General features: G+C 40.0%; 1 protein-coding gene across 2 annotated transcripts in view; it reads right to left on the bottom strand.

The window, feature by feature from the left end:
- Positions 1 to 21,057, bottom strand: part of LOC112152610 (contactin-1a) — an 80,150-nt gene that overhangs the window by 55,280 nt on the left and 3,813 nt on the right. The window contains exon 1 of one of the 2 annotated variants that reach the window (XM_036212292.1): positions 627 to 813. The exons of the other annotated variant lie outside the window; for it this stretch is intronic. The gene's annotated coding sequence lies outside the window, so the exon portion shown is untranslated. Of the gene's footprint in view, positions 1 to 626; positions 814 to 21,057 lie in introns of those variants that run through there. 2 annotated transcript variants of the gene reach the window in all.

The following is a 21,057-nucleotide window of genomic DNA, read 5'->3' on the forward strand; positions in this document are numbered from 1 at the left end:
AAACAAGTCGGACAGCTGACCCTGTTGATTATCAATATGCATGTGTTGTTAGACATTCTGGGCTGCTTAAAAGATGTTTGCGATTATTGTGACAGTGAAGTTGATCAGTTTTGCATTTTTCAGCTGTATAATCGAGCAGCTTTTGCTTCTCTTGGTCTAAAGTTACCTTCAAACCGACCTCGGCAGCACACAATCAAACCTAAACCTTAAATGAATGAATGTCTTGAAGATGTTTGTTATCTGTAAAGACAGACAGGACCGGTTTCCTGTAACCAGAGATGCAGATGTTGTAATCAGATTTGCTAAAACATGGAGAGTTTTAAATTCATGTACAGTTACACAATTTCTTGCACAGACACACACACACAATGAATTGCTGCTGGATCATCCCTGAGGTGTGCAGCACTGCAGCGTGAGGTGGGATGCTTCCCTCTGAACCGGAGATAATAGGCTTCTCCCTTTGCAGAGGACAGAATCCCAGAGCAAGCAGAGCTGAGTGGAGCGTAAACACACACACACACTCACACACATGCTAATGCTTACAGTAACAAAAAAGAAGAAGCAAACTTCCTGTATCTCTGGCTTTTCCATACACAGCACAATAACAAACCGCCTCTGCCACCAACCTCACAGTGCGGCCCAAGGGATCCAAACAGGCCTGGAGGTGCAGGGCTGGGTGGAAAATCGGCGTGTCTCAGGATAAACCGTTTGGGTTGTGGTGCTGCTGGTTAGCAGCAGCCGCCGTGGCGTTCTGCCCCGTTTCATCGCTGCGACACAAACGCTAATGTGACCCCCACATAAACACTTAGCTGTCAAATCCCAGGGCTCCCCCAGCTGTGACCTCCGCAGACGTGAAGGAGAGTAATAAGAGGGTGGGGGGGATGGGTCTGGCATATGAGCGCTGTCCATGAAAGGAGCTTTGAGAGGGCGGCCAGAAGGCAAGGGCACAACCGAGCAGAACCGGACAATTGCAAAGACGCAGCTTTACGAGCAAATCTGTCGCAAACTCATAAAAGCAAATAGTCGGCCCACTGTTGAGCAGTAATCTGCTCATCCACTTTGCATTAACTCTCACAGCCTCTACTTTCATCTCGCTTTTCCATCTGTCCTCCCGTACATCCTTCCCCACTCGCTCTTTCTTCCATTTCTTCTGTCCATTTTTCCATTTGTGACCCTCTCCTCTCATCCATAATAAATAGTGTGAAGATGGCCTCTTCCTGCAGCAACGCCTGTGACACTGGAGACAGACAGGCCGTATTGATTCCTGCATCAAGGCATAGATAATAACTTTCGGAGCCAAGCGCAATTTCTTTGCACCCTTTCTTTAAGAAATCAGACGACCACATCGGCTGTATACAATAACCACGTGTGATTTTGTTGCGTGTCACTATGGAGAAACCACAAAGAATCCAAACTCATAACTGTACCACCCAGAAGAAATAGCATGTCTACATCCGTCTTCCTCCCGGCTGTCTCTGTGACGCATGTTGTGTCGCTGGCTGCTGCGTTTAAGCTCATTAGACGAGATGTTTACCCTCTGCCCTGCATCGCTGCCTTCCTTTGGCCCACGTTTGCATAAATGGGTCACCGCTGACCTTAAACTCAGCGATACAAACCGCACGCATGATGCTGCTCTTTTTTAGAACCCCCTCAAACATTAAGCTACACCCTCCAGCTCTACTACAAAACAATCTTGGAAACCACAGGCACAAACCATGAAGTCGGATCTGTTGTTTTCTGAGGACAATACTTCCCGTGTGGTTGGAGTTTTAATTTGAAGGGCCATTTCGGCTCCAAGAGGCGTTGCATCTTGGGAAGGATGGGGGGAAGCATTATTAAATGGAGCAATTTTCATGCCGGTTGAACAAAAGAGATCGTAAAGTGGGGAGCTTGATGTAACGTGACAAGAGGAAATATGTCGACAATACAACTGTGGAAGCATATGAAAATGACTGATAGAGATGTGAGGTTAATGGAAAAGAAACTGATAAAAAATGAATTCATTAAATAATAAAAGAAAAAAAATTTAAGACTGAATTAGAATTGCCCAAAGAAGCTTTTACTTTTGTGACTTATTTTCTTAATAAAGTAAATTAAGGGTGTATTCAAACTGGAGACATGCCGTTTTTATTAATTTAAGGTGAACCAGAGTTCGTTTCCCTGATAATCTAGAATAAATTTTCACTCTGAAAATTTAAAGTGGACTTTAGTCCAGGACCAGGAACCGCTCTTAGACCCATCATTCGAGGTGGTCTCAGTTCATTTTCAGATTGAGCTTTGGGTCCCTCTGAGATGTCTCAATCTGAATATGATCTGTGCTCAGATTGGGACAACTGGACCAAAATGGCCAGCATGATGTAAACAGATTAGGAATGAAGCAACCGATGAGCCACGGATACATTTAAAGCAATGATTGTCGTGTTATCAAACAGGAAATAAGGGTCCAACTGCTCACTTGTTCAAACGTTTATTTTCACACAGCTGAAGATGCTTCCTACATGCTCTTCTGTGTCACATTACATGACATGCGCTTGGGGCTGCTGTGACATCATCGTGAAAGCTACGGTGTAGTTCCTCAACAGAATTCTCTTAAAAACAATGCTATAACACACCAATGATGAGGCAAAGTAACTCTGAAATGTGGTTGGATGGATGTGGGCTCATTAAAACAACTTTTTAACATTACTTCTCTCACTGTTCTGCCAACAATCTATATGTCATGAACACTTCTCAATGTACCTTCATAGCAGTCTTTTCCATTGTACCAATATAGCAATAAAAAGTTATGAGCCTGATGAAACAGATGTTTAAAATTAGTACGCGAAATAAAAAGTTTGAATAGTGAACTACCCCTACAAAGATTTACCTGGAACTCCCAAATTTGTTAATAAAAAAAACAGCCTGACTCCGCTACACATTAGCCATGTTAGCATGTTAGTAACGATACATGTAACTCACAACTTTGTTAATAAAATGTAAAAAAAAAAAGTCTGGCAGTGCTTCATATTAGCCATGTTAGCGTATTAGTAACAATATCTGTAACTCACAACTTTGTTTATAAAATGCAAAAAAACCAAGTCTGACGCCGCTAAACATTAGCCATGTTAGCATGTTAGTAACAATGCCCGTACCTCACAACTTTGTGAATAGTTAGCCTGACGCCATTACTCATTAGCCACATTAGCGTATGAATAACAGCTTACTGTAACTCACAACTTTGTGAATAAGACATGGAAAAAAACAGGCTGGCGCCGCAACACATTAGCCATATTAACGTATTACTAACAGCTGTACCTCACAACTTTGTTAATAAGACATGAAAAAAACCCAGTCTGATGATGCTACACATTAGCCACGCTAGCGTATTCACAATAACACACAACCATTTGTAAAAATCTAAGTGTCCCTCGTAATGCTGAAAATGTGGTATACACAAAGAAACCTATTTGAAGCCAATCAAATGTAGTTAAATTGGAGTTTCCAAACTGCTAACATATCACAATTTACTTTCTGGAATGTAAAAATGTATGACACTTAATTAGGACACAGTCGGGACACATGACTTCAGCCTCTTGTTTGAGTCACCTAGTACTAAGTCAAATCAGCACTCTTCTCTTCTTTTAGTCTTAATTAGTTTTGAAGGAGAAGTTTGTTCCAGAACTCATCCGTCTGCACCGTAATTATTTCTATGCATTCAGTCTGCATGCAGTGAAGTGGTCGCCCTTGCAGTGAGAACATAAGTGTCAGGTTGTTAAAACTACAACTGCACTGCATAAGAAAAATAGTTGAAGAATAGAGAGCTGAATAATTGGGTAAAACCAATCAGCTATTGGCTGTAATCTTTGCCTTTCTGCTTCTTAGTTTTAAGGTCAAATCAAATCCTCGCCTCCAAGTGTGCACTCATTTCAGCATTTTGCTCCAGTTTTATTAGACGCCTGGCAACTTAAACATGAGAGTGTAGGAGGTAACTGAGTGTGCCGACTCTTTAAAAGTCTGTTTGTTGGCGTTCTAAACAGATATGATCTTTTCACCACCGGTTTCAGAAATAGATAAATGATGTGATGTATAGATGAACATATTTTACAAGCAAATATGAGCACCTGGTGAATCATCACACAAGGGGAAGCAATACTGGCGGTGGATGTTGGTGAGATACCAATCAAATGTTTAATACCCAGCACAAGGCTGCGTGAGAAACAGGCTCTAACAGGAAGTGAATCGATGGTTTTTAGTGGTGCTTAGATGAGTCAGGGCCAGAATAACAGCAGAAGGCTCACGCTATTGATTCATTTTTCAGCGCTGATATCCCTCCATCATTGACTCAGTTAATCAAGAACAAGTCTGACAACTGAGGATGTCTGATTCTACAAAGTGAGCGAACCCAGAAAGCACAGAAGTGTAAGATTACTGATGTGCTTTATTAAATAGAAATTGATGCTTTCCATCCATTAGTCCACTGAAACTGCTGCAACACTAACTACAGTTCCATACAGTTGTTTACATACAGAACTGTCTCTTTGCGTTAGGATCACCGAGTTCTGCTTTGAGGCGTTTTTATTGTTGTTCCATTTTATTCCTAGGCCACAGAAGTGACCTCAATAACTTTTCTCAGTACCTTTATGCTCCTTTTAAGCAATTATGAACCCATCTGTTCCAAAAGTTCTGGAAATCCTTCCAAGTTCTAACAAAACCATGAATATTACTGCGTGTGAGAGAATTTATTCCTTATGGCTCCAGTCTGTCTCAGGTCACAGAGTTCTGGTCCAATGCTAAAGCTAATTTCACTTTCTCCAAACTTCGTTTTTAACTACAAATCTCAATATCAGACATCCCCATCTGTAAAATACTGATTAAACTGTAGATAACTTTAAGGAGTTGCATAGCTAAGATTACAGAAAAAAATCTTAATCCACCAATTTAAGTAACATGGGCAGACACAAGATCTGATCTTTAGCGATGAAAATCAACAACAAATGCGCAACACTAACACTCAGTTTTGGAAAAATGTTTGTTTTGATCTTTTTCCTAAATCAGCCATTTTAACAATGACAGTCTGATGAATCGTTTCCACTTAGCAGTCTGGTCCGGTCCGGTCCAGTATGGAGCAGTATGGCATGGTCCAGTTAATTCTGGTGAGTGTTTCCACTAAGCCTCGCCTCTACTTAGCGGTTTGTTTTTCTTGTGTGTTGCTAGCTCATCCTGTACCCTGAAACATTTGCAGATCCACCGCAGACCAGGCCTTGCTGTTGTTTGCAGGCCTTTTCAATATAGAGTAGTAAGCAAAATTGTACACAGGAAACCGCAAAAATCTGAATGCTTAAAAACATTGGAAACATTAGCTCAAATGAGCGTTATATTGGTGCTTGCTAATGTCGTCATCACTTTGTGACATTCGGGGTTGGGGTGGCTACAGCTGACCCACCTCAACCGTTTTGTTCCACTTTTTAATGGACCTACAACAGATGGGGGCCCCTAAGTGGTATGGTTCAGTACTGTTTAATGGGTCATTAATTTACCATGTTAATTTACCATAGAAACGCTCAAAATACCAGACCGGATCGTACCGCTCAGTGGAGGTGGGGTTTTGTATGGCACTTTTCAACCCGTCTTAAAGGCCAAAAGTGCTGTATGCTATGTACACACCGCCCTTGGCAACTTTCATGCCAATAAATACATACCAATGAAAAATCTGCCAAAACCTGTGTGTGTGCATTTTGGGTTTCCACATTAAAAACTCTTGTGTTCCCACTACGCCAGTTTTAAGTCTATTTCTGGGTTCTACATACAGAACAAATGGCCATTAAACACGTGTTGACAGTTAGACCAATTAAAAATTGACCAAAGTGGGACCTGGATTTGGTAGTAATGAAGGAACGTGTCTCAGTCCTACTCACCCATGGACACACAGATTCCCACACCAATAACGCTCTGCTGCCTTTTACGCTGGCACTAACCGGTAACCACCAAGAGCAATGTGGGATTCAGTATCTGGACCGAGGACACTTCAACACATGAGCGGGCAAGGCAGGAACCGCATCTGCGATCCTCCAATAAGAGGTTGATCTGCACTACAGCCCCCATCTTCGGTAAGAAATTTTCCAAGAAAACTTTGAGCTTGTAAAATAAACTTCTTGTATTCAAAGCTCTGGAATATCAAACATCCATCTTCCAGCTTAGAGATTCAAGGATGGATTTTTTTTTTTTTTTTACTGACATTTGGAGATCCTAAATGAATAAACGCTACATTTCATAAATAAAAATAACTATAATCTTCTACCTTTGTTTAAGAGATGGGATAAAAAACAATCCTCAACTAATACATTATTATTTCTTCCCCTTGTGTTCCTTTTGCTTCATGTTTCAACAGATTTGGTACAGTGTTGGCTGAAGGAGAAAGAGAAGAGTGTTTTTCAGCTTCTGTCATAAAAGTAAATATGGATTATTCTAAAGTAATCTATCACTAGAAAAAGCTGTTTTTTGTGTATTTTACAGAAGTCCCTGTAGGGGAAGCTTTAATCATATTTTGCCAAACCTTGGAGTCAGATTAAACACAGTTGAGAGAATGAAGGGTGTTTAAATATTTAGACTTGAACAAATCGAACTTTCTCCTTGAGTTGCTGCTCCTTTGACTGCTGCTGTTGCTTTTATGCAGCACCATCCTCTTTCGCCAAGGGCAGAACTACAAACTTTTCACCACTCGGCCCTGCAAAGATCTATGTACTTCAACTTTACAATGTCTATATATATTTTTTTCCCTCTGCACATCAGAGGCAGACGGATCTCATTCCACACCCCTTGAAATGAGAGAAACAAACAAGTCCTTCGCCCTATGTCTGATCGGCAGTGTCGGCGCATCTGATCTGCAATTCAAAACAGATTAGTGAAAGCAGATTCTGCAAAATCTCTAAAAAAAAGCATTGAGCTACGCCGAGTTGTTTATTTTAATAACATATAACTAATTGCTTCATCAAACCAACCCAGACTCCACAAATCCCACATGAATTAGGATAATTGAAAGTTGGGCTTGGAAGGCAAACTCTCCGTGCCCCCTTCTGATAAATAAGTCATTAGGCGGTGTCTGGAAAAATCCATTCCATGCTAAGGATGACTGTTCGTGTCAGGAGAATGAAAATGATCTTTCTCTAAAGTTTCTCCAGTGGCGCTTAAGGTCTGTTCAAACAGGCACCTCCTACGTGGATAAAAGTAGACGAGACAAAGCCGCGCTTTGTGGATCAATTGACTGCCATACTGTATTAGTCTACGCCAGTTCTTTAAAGGAGCACATCCATATTCATGCATACCATTAGGAAGCCCACTGTTTGTGCCCCTGCAGGCTCCACAGTCTCTCTATATGGATCCATTTATGTGTTTTATTCGGCTTTTTTAAATCGCAATTCCTTGAAAGAAATGTATACATTTCTGCATAATTTGTTTGCCTTTATTAAAAAGCTGTGTGTTGCCTCGGCATCATGTTTTAAAAGCGTGTCATTGCAAGGCTCTGACTGTAGAAGGGAGTATCTGTGTTCACCAGTCACTTGTGATCAGTGCTGAGCACATGGAACAGTCAGACAGCCCACTGGACAGCAGCATGTGCGCCGCCTGACAATGAGAGCAGTCTGGGCAAAGACCTGAGTCATCTGGTTCCTCCTGGCCAAGTCACACTGTGTAGCCACGACTCACGACACAGAGCAGGTGCCCACGCAGAAAAGAGCAGGAACACAGGGACTACCGGGTAAATAACGCCACATCATCAAAGCTGAGCGAAAAACTTCAAAACTGTGTAGTCACATGCACTCAAAATAGGGGCTGCTAGTTTGTAGAGAGGAGTGTTTACATCTTAAAGTGCATCTAGCAGTTTCCTAAAGGTTTGTACAAACATCTTAAGGGAAGTCATGAAATTGGAACGTAGGATTGTCCTGTGTGGGGTAAGTGTATCATGAAGTATTCATGAGGCTAATGCAAGTTACACACACCTATGACTTACAAGTGATGCTGTTGTAGGATGCCACTACTCCAGTTATTAGTAAAGTATAAATTGCTCTTAGGACTAGACATGGACTATCTGTGGGGAGAAAACAGGCAAACCTGTACAGGGCGTGAAAGGAGCCCACACTAATAGCACTAACTGGACTGTCCACCTTTGTGATTGGAGGAATCACACATCAAAATAAGGGTGGGGTCATCTGATCCCTATAAGATATCACAAGGGGTTATAGAAATTAAAAGTCTGTTGAAAAATCCGTAGGACATGCTTGTGTCTCACCTACTTCGCCTAAAGACCCACATTCAAATCCCAAGATTATCCCTTTATGTTAGGAAGTCATCTACCAAATGTTCCAAAGCTGTTAAAGTGAAATCCTAGAGCTGTTCAGACCCAAACCACCCACACAGCTACATTATTAAAATGCATTTCCAATTAAATTTGGCTTTTTCTCTTCATATAAACCATATCAACCTATTTTTGTGCACTAATTGTAAAACCAATTAATTAACTGCGCTTCAATCACTGTAATTTATCTACATTGTTCTTAGGTGGCAGTTAATATACAACGTTCAAATAATATTGACTTGCTGATTTTGCCTTTTCTTTCTTTCATTGCATATTTAGAGATTTTCATTTTATTTTAAATGTTTAAAATACATCAAAGTGAGATGAATAACATGTTATGACTTTGAGGAGGTAAATCTTGTGGGTTTGAGCTAAAGTGGAAACAGGATATTCCTGAGCATCCCTGTTCTGAAACTTGAACCTCTTCTCAGATTTACTTCATTTTAACAGCCTGTTTATGAGCATCACCTGAGGAAGAAACAAGAGATCAAGACTCAAGCGCTGTGGGATTGCACTTGGCTTCATGCCACCTATAAAGACACAGCTCCCAATTGTTTTCTGTTTCAGCAGCTGGACTATTTCATCATTGGTTTGGAATCCCATTTGATGTAGACAAGGATTTTCACAAATAGTGACAAACTAGATCAGATTCATCTGACAAAAATGTATGATGAACCGTGTAAGATCTACGAAACAACTTAAAATTGGGATAACACAACAATCCCTTCACATAAAATGGGGGAGAGGAGAAGTACGGCTCAGTAATGGATCCATTTACAATGGAAACGCTTAAAATATTGGACCGTACCGTACTGGACCACTCAGTGGAAACTGGCTCTAGGTCCAATTTCTCTCTATGGGTGTACATGAAAAGTATGCCGTTGCAATAAATAAATTGTTCATTTGCATTTAGTGTAGTTAAAATTATTCAAAAGAATGTCCGGCCGAATGGTTGAACTTTAAAACACTTTCACCTCACCAAATCTGGTCCTCTTTGCAAAACATTTTAACATACAAAAGCAGGAAGTAGCCATTGCACTCACTGCCCTTTCACAACTTTTGTGTCATCCTAAAATCTAAATATGAAGAAGCATTAAAAGCTTTTTGGCTTCATTTTTTCTCCCTGGCCCTCAAAGTTTAGTCAGAATATTTAGTTTTCCACTATACGGAATGTGCCTAAATTAAGAACTCCTCCTTCCTTTTTTATCCATAAGGATTAGAATTAATGAATGTGTACAGTGGGTTGTGCGGGTCTTACAGTGACACGATGCCCCCTGCTCCGATTGTCACACACACACACTGGTGATTGTGTACGTCGCATGACTGGAGCTGTGTGTTGCAGATAACAGAGCATTACAGGAAGACAGTGGCATGACGGGAGCAGGGAAAAAAAGATTTTAGCGCTCTTTCTTCCAGCCATTTTCACCTCTGGACGCCCTTTCCTGCACTCCATCCCACCACACCTGCTCCATGAATAATCCAACGCTCCACACCAGCCAGGAAACCAACACTTTTCAGCACAAAAGCCACACGTGCGGCGTGAAAGGAGTCCATCCGTCAACCTTCCGTCAACAGTCCTGAACATTTCTGAGTTGTATTTGCAGCATCAAGCTAGGTTTCCACGTTGGTGTATATCTCTATTTACACTTTGAGTTTTATTCACTTGTCCTTTTATGTTTCGTTTTATTGGATGCAAGGGCATTCTGAGTGTTTTTTTTTAATTTACCGGTAAGCCTGTGTTACTGTGCTATGAAACCTTTTAAATAAAGTTTGATTTTTTAAATTTTCCTCAGCAAATAAGACATTTTTTTGTCAGACACTGAATATTTTACAGTAATTGATAGGTTGTGATTTTGGGGTTATTTAAAAAACATATATTGTTATATTTTGTTTATTATAGGACCACGTCATTTTAAAGTTTTTTTTTTTTGTGGAACTAAACTTTGTTTCCCTGACGGGAAGGGCAGACCTCTTGTGCATTCTCAGATTGTATTTAATCAAGGCAGCAGTTTTGTTTTCCTGGATGGAAATGCGGCCAAGAGGCATTTCAGCCCAGGTCATTAAAAATTGAAAAAGCTGTTGAGGGCAATAAACGGAACCAAACTTTACCTTCTAGCAGTGCAGTCCACCAATATGTCAAATCTAGTTTTTAGAATTGTATAACTTTTACAAATAGACAACATGCAAAAACTGCTAAGATTGATGTAGTGGTTTTCTTGCCTGAAGGTATTGTCTTTTTTCCCAACAGTAGATTCCACCTCTGCATAATAAGGTAATTAACCGTTAGAACCAAGGCATACATGACTGTAGCATTAAAGCTGTAAAGGTTGAACTGCCTTTTAACACCGTGATATGGATTCTGTAACATTGCTATACAGAACACCCACTTAACATCCTGACTTTTACAACGCTTACATCCCTCCATGCGTTGGATTGATTCACTGAAACAGCAATCTAACCCTTAATAAGAGAACAGAAAGGCTGAACAGGAAGCTGGGAAATGGTATTTTTCATGAGGTGGAATTAGCTCCCGCTTTAGGGCATCAAGTTGTTGCCGAGTAAATCTGAGCATGAATTAGCAGACTGCCACACAAGCTCAAGCTGTTTTTCAACCCGGGCAAGAACAGGGACATTTGCACACCAAACCTGAACGTACATGGATCTGAATGTCAACACGAAAAAAGGATATTTAGAAGAAGTTCACCTCAATTTACTGCTTTAGAACAACAAATGCTTGTTGTTACTTTGTGTGCTGCTTAAATGTCCCACCAGCTTGAGTGTTGCTCTAATCGTATAGAAAGCCTTTGTAGAGAGTGTACTCTTTGGACCGCTCAGGGCTACATTAAGCACTCTCTGACCTCCTTTTTCTTTTTTTTCTTTTTTTTGGCGCTCATTAGTAATTCAACAAGAGAGCTGAATTTAGACCTTTTCAGGGGGTCCAGTAAGAACAGGTCGCGGGTGTGAAATGAGAAACCAATTGGCCTGTCGTGCTCATCGAGGCTGAATGCTAATGCTCCCCCCCCATCAATGGTCCCTTCATGTAAAGATGTGGACGAAGATCCAGGAGCGTTGGAGCTCCAGTTTACCGGCAGCGCAGAAGACAAGCCCTGAGGGGCCAGCAGTGGCCTGCATCCCCCCGACAGCAACCAGCCTTTATTAGTGGTTACACTGATCTAGGGAATGAGGAGAGAGATCCAAAGGTTTTTCTTCTTTTCTGTCTCCTTAACTTCCTGCTCTGGAGTTTCTTTCATTCTATGTCTTGTTCATATTCAAAGGGTTGAGCTGGAAACTAAAGCTCTGGACAAGAGTGTTTCATTATACCTTTATATTAGCTTAGCAAACACATGTACGCTGGACCAATAAACTCTAGTGTCACATGTATGATTTTAAATGACAAAGATTGAACCAACACTGTAAAAAGTTAAACATTGGATCAATTAACAAAAGTTCAGTAATTTGTTACATTAGAAATATTAGTTTTTTTTAATCAAATTCAATGTTTTAATTGAGTAAACCATCAACTCAAAAGTTTAATTTGTTAAAAACAAATTATTTTATATGTAGAAAATTATAGTTATTTGGTCAGTTGATCCAATGTTTCACTTTTTTTAGTGTAAAGATGACCGTGCATGATGAGTTGAGTTAAAGCAAGACTCTAAAAAAGCGTGATAGTGCAGGACAAAGTCTAGCTATAGAGTTTTGTTGAGTTCTTCCATGGCTCCGCCCACCTACCAATCAAAAATAAAACAATTAATAGATGAATAACTAATAATGCAAATATTTAGATAGGATTAAATCAAAAGAAGAGTTGAAATAAAATAATCAAATCCCTATAGTTGACATAAAATAGAATAAAATAAAATACAATAAAATGGGAGATCTGAAACAGAAACACCAACTGGGGACCTTTCCGTTTTCTCCGGGGACTCTAGCTTCCTCCCTCCATCCAAAAACATGCTTCATAGGTTACTCTAAATTGTCCCTAGGTGTGAATGTGAGTGTGAATGGGCGTGTGATTGAGGCAATGAGAAAGACTGGCGACCTGTCCGGAGTGTATCTTCCCTTCGCCCAGCAGTAGCCAGGTTAGGGCTCCGGCACCCCCGTGATCCCCAAAGGGACAAGAGGCTAAGAAGATGAATGAATATGATAAAATAGACAAGCTTTTGACAACAAATTGTGCATGAATGTTTTTTTTTTCATCTTTGTTTGGGCTTTATAACATTACATTAATGGGAAATTTCTCTTATTTGAAACCAGCCTCTAGTGTTCATTCAAGGAACTGTAATAGTTAAAATTTCCAGGTTTGAGTCAAACTTTGGATAGAATGTGGAGAATTGGTCGCACAACCACAACTTCAGGGGCGGAGCTACAGGGGGGCAAGGGGTGGCCCCCCTGTATTTCTTATCCCCCTAGTTTTAGAATCAATGTTAGTGTCATTATTGACAAAAAATAAAATAAATAGATAAAATCATGGATACAAGCATTTTTTAGTGACAGGACCTCAGCTAAAACAACTGCTGTTTAGATATTATTAATAATAAAAATAATACAACTTTTTGAAATACATATTTTTAATCCTTTCATTTTAATGATTGTCCACTCTGCTGTTCTCATTTGCCACTCTACCAAAGTCTCCCCCTCCTCCTACGCAACCCATATATAGTGTTCTAGCTCCACAACTTTGTAATTTTCTGTAATTTTTTCGTCTGTCATGTTCGCGTGTTGGATGACAATAAAGAATCTTGAATCTTGAATCTGATTCTGTTATACAAATTTATACAAATTTTACAATTTTACATACATTTTTATCCACATTTTTGGACCAAAAAAGGATATTTACTTACTTAATATTTATCACTTTTTTACCTGCTTAGAAGGTCTTAGAAGTCCATTCACCCACTGACCCCCACATTCACACACGGATGGCGGCTTTACTGCCTCACACTGGCGCCAACCTATAACCACAGTTCAGTGTCTTGCCCAAGGACACTTCAACACATGGGCAAGCACCGAACCTGTGATCATTCAATCAGTGGTCGAACGCCCTGCCTCTGCACCACAGCCGCCTCACAAAAACATCTAAGAAGAATTCCTGGTGATAATGTCACAGAATATTTCAAACTCCTCTGCAGGTAAACAGGAAGACTGATGGACGAGAGAACAGCACATTAGAGGAGAGCTTCCTATCTCTACCAAGAATAATGGGATTTCTATGGTTTAAATGCACTTTGCTTACCGTGTGGAGCCAATAAGAAGCTAAACTATTGATCCATGGACAATTTAGCCATTCAGCTGTCCAAAGTAAGGGAAAACAGGACGCCTCTAAAAGTATAATCAGGCTTCCCAAGAGCTTTTGAGTATTATGGTTATGTACGGAAGCCATAGCTTTAGACTTTTATCTTTCCGTTCCATCCCTTTTCTAGAAAACGAGCATTTGGTAACTGAGCAAAAAAGTAACTTTCTGATTTATGAATTCCTCATAAAGACAGAAAATCCCCTTAGAACCATTGAGAGTGTTATCTGGTAGAAACTTCTTTCTTTGGAAAAACCAACAAAAAATTTCCCACCATGCACCTTGTGGGTGAAAAAACTTGACAAAATAGTGACTGGACAAGATCCATTTGTTTTATTTCTTTAGAATACTTTACAAAGTGCAAAAAAATCATTTTGAATTAAATTGTGCACTTTTATATAATGTACCATAGAACTTAGAAAACCTTTATTGATTTTCATATAAAAAACTGCTGCTTTTGGAAAAATATCACATGTTTTCACATTCAAACATTGTATATTAAAAATCATAGCATCTCAATCTTCATGGTTTGTTTTTTTAACCACACTTTCCACACATTTATTATTCTATATCAGCCTAAAACAAGTCACTTAGCGTTTTTTAAGGAAGATAAATAAAAGCCGTTAGGCTAAACCTGAATTAGCCACTGAGATGAGTTCTAACAAAGCTGACTGCATTACAGAAAGGCAACATGAACCAACATAAACAAGGTATAGAACTAGCATTTACGCTTTAAAAATACTCTGGGCACCACAGGCTTTCATTAACTCTTACTGAAGATCTCTTCATGTCAAATTGGACAAATTCATCACAATCCTTCATGTTCACGTTTGTTATGTTCAGTAGTAAAACTGCAACAGCAAAAGAGTTGAAGTGAAACAAGTTTCCATTTGTTTACAATTAGGGTTACCAATCCATTCATCTTCCAATCCCTGTTTGAGGTTGCTGGAGCCTATCCCCAGGTACTGAGGTTGCACACTCTGGACAGTTTGCCAGTACACTGGACGGCCACACAACCACTACACACTCACATTCACACCTAAGGAACAGTTTTAGAGTCACTAGTTAACCTATCAAGCATGATTATGGACTGTGGGAGGTCACAGAAGTTTCTGGCAAAAATTCCACACACATCTAAACTCCACGTAGAAAAGACCCAGCAGGGATTCAAACCAAAACTTTTTTGCAAGGAGAGAGTAATCCCAACCACCAATAGGATTAAAAAAGTAAAATAATCAGAAAGTATTACTATAGTTCAAATCCAAGCTGGGACCTTTCAGTGTGGAGTTTGCGTGTTCTCCTCGTGCATCTGTGGGTTTTCTCGGCTTCCTCCTACAGTCCAAAAACAAGCTTCAGAGGTTAAGTGGTTGCTCTAGGTGGGAAGGTGCGAGTGTTGTGTGATTGTGTGGCCCTGCGACAGACTAGCGACCTGTCCAAGGTGTACCCTGCCTTCGCCCAACAGAAACTGTAACAGGCTCCAACTACCCCATGACCCCAATAGGGATGAGAAAATGGATGGCTGGATGAACTACACACTCTCACTCCCAACTCGTCATATATGGACGTATTGTTCTGGCCCCACTCCGCAGCACTTTTTGACGCTTTGGGTGTCCCAAACCAGTTGTTTTTGACGTGCCGGCTGTTCCCAATAAGTTAAGGGCCAACGACCCTTGGGACATGGTAATGGACTCTGAACTGGTACCGGATCAGGGTACTGGTACTGGGTTAGTGTACTGGTACCAGGTTAGAGTACTTGTACGGGTATCCATTCCGAGGGTTGGAGACCCCTAATTAGCGTCTATGGTGTGGTACCAAGTGGCCCTCAGACTGGTACCGCCTCGCGGCCCGGAAGTTGGGGAGCCGTGATTTATTGAGAACAATCAGTACATAAAAAAAACGACAATTTGGGGACACCCAAAACGTCAAAAAGTGGCACGGAGGAGGGCCAGAGCCATATGTCCATATATGAGGAGTTAGGAGTTCAAATATTTTATGGTGGAGGCTCAAAATCACAATTATTACTGTTATTACTAAGTAGCTACTACCTTCCGCTGGTAGTTTCTCTGTAATCTCTTTAAGAAAAAAACATACACATTTTTGCTCTGCTTGTAAAACATCACTGAAGTTGTTAAAATATACTTCTTATTTTTTCATCATAGTGACGCCTAGAAATAGTTTTTAATCTCGCACTTGCAACTCTAGCAGTTGACATCTCAACTACGATTTAAAAAAAAAAAAATCAGAGTGAGTACTCCTGAAACATTTTATTGATTTTTATTTTTTAAGTGCACGCCACTAAAGGACATCTCTACCAGATTCTAAATGTTGGCTGTGTGCTTAGCTCCTGTAAACAGCGTTTCTCGCCTCAGAGAGCAGAAAAACAGAAGCCTCACAGTTTCCACCAAAGAAGTCAGTGTACTTACAACAATCCTTCTGCCTATTGACACAGCAAACAAGAAGTTTTCTGACACTATTTACAAAAAAGCCAACTTAAAGACCCAAAAGGCTGCAATATAAAGCACTAAAATAAACTTTACCTCTAGTATTTCCACTTTTCCCTTTAAGATACTATGCAAAAGCTGACAAAAACTAAGAGCTCCTATTTTATTTGATAACGAAGCAAAAAAAATAAACACAAGATAGATCTAGAAACACACTTTAATCCAGATGAGAATCTCCTGATTTAACAAATATAAAAATGTGATCAATTTGCTACATGGCTGATGCCGTTAAAACAAACGAAATAAGTGTGACCGAACGTTAAATCTGTGGAAATGAGTCCACCAATCCCAAAGGATTAACTTTGATTGTAAAGACTAAAAATATCTAACAGAAAACTGAGGGAAACACTGGAGAAAAGAGATAAAGACGGCCTAATTACTTATCTCATGTCTTTCAGATACACCAGAGCTGAAAACATCAAGTGAAATTTATTAATATAAGAAATCTTGGGGCAAAAAAGTGTGTTGTTTTAAACAAATTATGGATTGTTTTGACTTTCAATGAGTTGAATGGTTTTGTTATTGGATTAGATTCTCTTTTGTTTGCAGGTTTTCTGAGTTCCTCGTTTCACATCAGATTCCAGTTATCAGTTCAGCTTTCTTTGTGTAATAGAATCACCATCAGCGTCTTTAAGAAATCAGTTTGTGTTTCGGTGTTTAATTCCAACATCTGAGCTGATGGGTTTTTAGTTGCAGTTACAATTAGGTTATAGATAGATGATAATTCATTAATTCCCATCAGGTGAAATTAGTTTCCTCAAAGTTTTCAGGTTTTGAGTGTTTTTTTTATATATATTTTGCTTATTATTTCAGTTACTGTAGGTCATGGACGCTAGCCTTTGTCTTCTTACATCTCTGTTATTAAAATAGAAAGGCACCAAAGAGAAATTAGTTGTATTTCTCATTATTTTAGGTTTTTTAAAGTTGCTGTTTGAGCTTTTTTTTGCCTGTTTGTGACAATAATCATAAATAATAGACCACTGGGAACGCTTTTACAATAAAATCTGATTATAGTGGGACTTTATTTGCATACTTATGACTATTGTCACAAACGTGCAGACAACTGGTTCTGCATTCCGGAGGTTTATTAGCACAGACAGGATGACAGGAGTCAACTACATCTAAAAGTCCATAAAGCTAAAGCAGTCGGGCAGCAAGAGGTCAGGCATGGATCGAGGGCGGGCAGCAGAGAGAAACAAAGAATCAGGATTAGGAACACAAGAAAACATGTCAGGTTATAATGCTCAGCATGCAGACAGAGTGGCAGAAACAATACTTCGCACTGAGCGAGACTCTGTGCGCTGCTTAAGACTCATGTGGGTGATTGTCAAAAGAGGGTCAGCTGAGCAGCATCTGAGAACTGTGCGCTGGGGTGACTGGGAGATTTTGTGTGTTAGTATACTAGAGATGGTTTCCACTGGTGCCCAGAGGTGGTTGACAGAGCTCTGACTCCTGACAATTATGCTATTTTTAGGCAAAAATCAAAAAGTATGTGTTGTTTTCTGAGATCTGCAGAGTGGCAAGAGTTTATTAGAAATTAACCCGCATCTGTTGGTTTTGGAGTAAGCCCGCCCCTTTCACATCACCCATTTGTTTACATGCCCTCCAGCTAGCTTAAAGCTTCTCACAACTTAATATTAGCGGTGCAACAAAAATGGTGAACGATACTGGAGATATCCAGCTGAACCAGATACCAGCTCAGATGAGATAAACAAAGACCTAAATGAATCTATTTGTCAACAAATGGATGTATCACAATGGAGCGGAACAGGGAGCTTGTGACTTGCCATAGTAGCTTCTATGTCACACCTAAAAGCTTTTTCCAACGGCTTTTTATGTCTGCTCCTGATTGATTCACAGCAATTTAAATATAGATCTACAATTTTAAGCTTTCTTTATAAATGTCCATCATAAGAAAAATGCCACAAGGACATATTAAAACACAATTTTCTTCAGGGTGGGTCTTTAAACAGTAAATTGAGATGTATTCTAATGCCTCGTTTTCAATGAGCGGTCCAGACCGAACTAGTACAATATATTGAGTGTTACTATTATAAAATGGACACATTAGGCCTGACTGATTCATATCATTTTTGGTTCCCCGTTGGTTGTAGCTCCATAGAAAAATGGAACAGACCAGTGAGGGCAGAGCTGCTGTTGGTGGAAAGGTATTGCAACAACAGAAACTGTCTTACCAGCACTTTCCCCGACTCAAGTCAAGCCAAACGCTTTGTCCTCTTGTCAGCAGTATTCTTCAAAATCTCTCACAATCTTCTTACACAACACAATATTAAATTCTTAGCATTCAGTATTCCCTCCCTTAGAGACTGGAGACACGCCGAATCCAAGGATACGGAGAACCGCTGTGGTCTCACCGTTATGACGCACAGATACCAGTGGGTCTACACCCCGCATAGGCCTTGATGGTCCAACACTCAATGGAAATGCTCTCTTGAATTGACTGGACCATTCTAAACCAACCATGAGCGGACCAGTCCTGAAACGAGGCATAATGCTCCAAATTTAGACAAAATTTCATTTTTTTTACAGGTTCTATTATTTTATGCTACACCTAAAGCCTTGCCCCACCTATCAGGATTCAGGATCTGCTGGTGTGGGACCCAAAATGCAGCAGATCAGGCTTGATGACAGAAACACTTGATAACTAGACCATGAAAAAATGCAATAGCCAATAGGTGACAAAACATAGCCACAAAAACTGAAAACCAGATACTTACGTACACCAAAGGCAGTTTACTGAAATGAAGACAGCTATGGATGACCATCAACCTAAACCTGATGTGACTGACCAGGGTAAACTTAAAAACCGAACTTCCATCAATCAGACAAAACCAAGTCCAAGAGTACAATCCTCACGTGCCCTCATGGAATCACTTTACAAAGTGATCAGTTTGAAAGTTTTATCCCTTTATGTGCAGGATAACGCAGATGCAATCAAGACTTTGATGGCTGCCCATCTCATCTAGTTTATCTTAATGTAAACTGAGCCATCTCTCCTTGGATGGGGCATCATTTTGGCAGCTGAACAAGCTGGGAAAACATCACAAGTCACTGAGGACGTTTAACTCCAGAATCCCTGGAACTTTCAGCTTATGCTCCAATGTCACCCTCCCCTTCTCAAAGAAGTGTTGTGGTGATCACCTTAATGACTGGACCTTCAAGTTGCAAATTAGATCTAGGTTGTACGACAGCACACAGTTCTGCTCCCTTCCCCCTATCCAGTGTACTACGGATCTAAGAGAAACAGCTTTTGAGGACCAGGGCACCCCAGGCCTACAAGGTCAAGTCTTCAAGAAAGACTTTTCTCCAGTGTGCCTGTGTTTTTTAGGCACCACTGACTGTCTTCAACATGCTGATTGCCTTTTTTGAATTGGGAAACTTGTCCTTTTACAGATGAAGGTGGCTCTCTCTGGGTTCTTGTCTGTCAGAAACGGAACCAAATGGCTCTTTTGATGTCAAAGGTCGCAGACCCTGTATGGAGCTAAATCGGGGCCAATATTATTTGAAACCGAAATAAAATATTTTGAAAAAAATATTAATGTTTGGCCAAAAAAAAATTGGTTTCAAAACTCAAAATTTCAATTTCAATTTCTTTCTTTCAGTTTCCAATCTTTTTTTCAGTTTCCAATCTTTTTTTCAGTTTCCAATTTTTTTTTTTTTGTCTACGAATCTGAAAGTACCCCCGCGACCCCGAAAGGGACGAAGCGGTTAAGAAGATGGATGGATGGATGGATGGATGGAATCTGAAAGTTTCAGTTACAAAACTTTTGGCCCCGTCGTGGCGTGGCTAACACGAGGACCAATCAAAATCAATGAGGGGGGAACTTTAGTCCCGGTGCGTTCACTGACTCTGATAAGTGAGAACTGTAATAATTACTGTCAGAAAATAGCTGTTTAGTCTGCCCTGTCATAGTCGGAAGTTGTCCCAAGACGGTTGTAAAAATCTGAGTTTTATCGCGCACAAACAGCGAGTCCAAAACACTGTTCTAGTCTGTTCAAAGCACCATCTTGTTGTGTTAAAATAAAATAAAATAAATCAGATTGCATCAACATACAGAAAAATCTTTAAGGTATTTGCAAAGTTGTATGAAATGGTTTCGGTGCAAAGAAAATTGTAAAGTGTGCCAAAGGTACAATAAAATAGTAATATCTCTAATACAAAGTGAATTAAATGAGCATTACATCGTTTGCACTTTATGAATGTCATTGGGGACAAATGTTGGATGTTTTGAATGACTGAAGAAAGAGAGTCAGAGACTCTTAGGTGTTGTGAACACTGTGTAAGCAGTTTGTGATGTTTTGTTTTTCAGGTTGAATCCACAACCTGAAGCTTTAGGAACCCTTGTGCTCCCTCATTGGGTGTTACAAAGACTCAGAGAACAAGAGTGCCTCATCAGAATCCTGTCCAGTTTCTTTCCTGTTCATTCCAGTTGCTGTGTTTAACCAAAAGACACCAACAGAGATAGAGCGCAGGATAAAAAGTCACTTATCTAGATGTCATTGGATGCCTTCTACAAGCTAGCTACGTCTTGATAAGTGTTTTGTTGTTTTCAATCTCACTCTCAGACCTCCAAGGCTAAAAATAGACATAAATCCAGCAGTTGAAGTAAATGTATTTTTATCTCTGAGTTGCATTCCTGCAGGCTGCAGTTCATCTCGTAGACGACTAACATTTGGATGTATTTCAGACAAAGCAGAGGTAAAACAATCCAGGTTGTGCAGCATCAAAGCTTGAGGGTTGTGTGAAATGTGAGAAGCTATTAGTCCAGACCATTCAATCTGCATGAGCCATCGCCACACCAGAAATAGAGCATCAGTCCAAGAGTGTTCATCCCTCCACAGACAGACATTTCTCCAGATGAACTTCTTAATGCATTAGATGGATGGCTTCATTACAGAACTTATACATTTCT

Source organism: Oryzias melastigma, linkage group LG6 (genome assembly GCF_002922805.2).
Source record: "Oryzias melastigma strain HK-1 linkage group LG6, ASM292280v2, whole genome shotgun sequence".
Lineage (NCBI taxonomy): Eukaryota > Metazoa > Chordata > Actinopteri > Beloniformes > Adrianichthyidae > Oryzias > Oryzias melastigma.